The sequence below is a fragment of the Gossypium hirsutum genome, chromosome D10, assembly GCF_007990345.1.
Source record: "Gossypium hirsutum isolate 1008001.06 chromosome D10, Gossypium_hirsutum_v2.1, whole genome shotgun sequence".
Taxonomy (NCBI): Eukaryota; Viridiplantae; Streptophyta; class Magnoliopsida; order Malvales; family Malvaceae; genus Gossypium; species Gossypium hirsutum.
In genome coordinates, this window is record NC_053446.1 from 26,231,123 (window position 1) to 26,232,070 (window position 948).

Consider the following 948-nt stretch of genomic DNA (forward strand, 5'->3'; position numbering starts at 1 on the left):
TACTTAATCTTTCTGTGATTATTTCAGGTGTTTATGACTATTGACCAGATTATTAACTTACTCCCTGTGGACCCTGAAATAGAACGAACCTTTCGACAGTGAAGAAGACAAGCGAACCAGAGAAGGACCAAAGAGATAAACTTTGAGAATATGAATCAAGCAAATGGAGCAAACCTTGCTCAGAATCCAATCATTATTGCTGATGATAGGGATAGAGCTTTATGAAAGTATGCCGTTCTAGTATTTAACGATCTTAACCCGAGTATTAGGAGACTCAAAATCGAGGCACAACAATTCAAGCTAAATCCAGTCATGTTCCACATGCTTTAGACTGTGGGCCAATTCAGGGGAATGCCTACTGAAGATCCTCGTCTTCACTTAAAACTATTTATGGAAGTGAATGATTCTTTCAAGTTAGTTGAAGTACCCGAAGATGCGTTACGACTGAAGCTGTTCCCATATTCGCTAAGGGACAGAGCTCGTGCCTGGTTGAACTCATTGCCACCGAACTCCATTTCTACATTGCAAGATTTAGCCGATAGATTCCTCATGAAGTATTTCCCCCCGAGCAAGAATGCCAAGTTGAGGAATGAGATCACTACCTTCCAACAAATGAATGACGAGCCCCTGTATTAGGCATGGGAAAGGTACAAAGAGTTATTACGAAAGTGCCCTCATCATGGAATCCCACATTGCATTCAACTTAAGAAATTCTAACGCTCACACGAGGATGGTAGTGGACGCCTCTGTTAACGGTGCTCTCCTTTCTAAGTCTTATAATGAGGTTTACGAAATTATTGAGAGGATTGCTAGCAACAATTACCAACGGCCAACCAATTGAGCAGCGTCAGGAAGACGAGTCGCTGGAATTCATGAAGTGGACGCTCTCACTTCACTCACATCTCAGGAAGATGAGTCGCTACAACAATTATTGATATGCCATGATTA

The 948-nt window shown here is 41.8% G+C and overlaps 1 non-coding gene across 1 annotated transcript; it reads right to left on the bottom strand.

The window, feature by feature from the left end:
* Positions 1-579: 579 nt before the first annotated feature.
* Positions 580-686, bottom strand: LOC121222806 (small nucleolar RNA R71). Its single transcript, XR_005920177.1, has one exon. It is a non-coding gene; the product is annotated as a small nucleolar RNA R71 (small nucleolar RNA).
* Between the last annotated feature and the right edge of the window lie 262 nt (positions 687-948).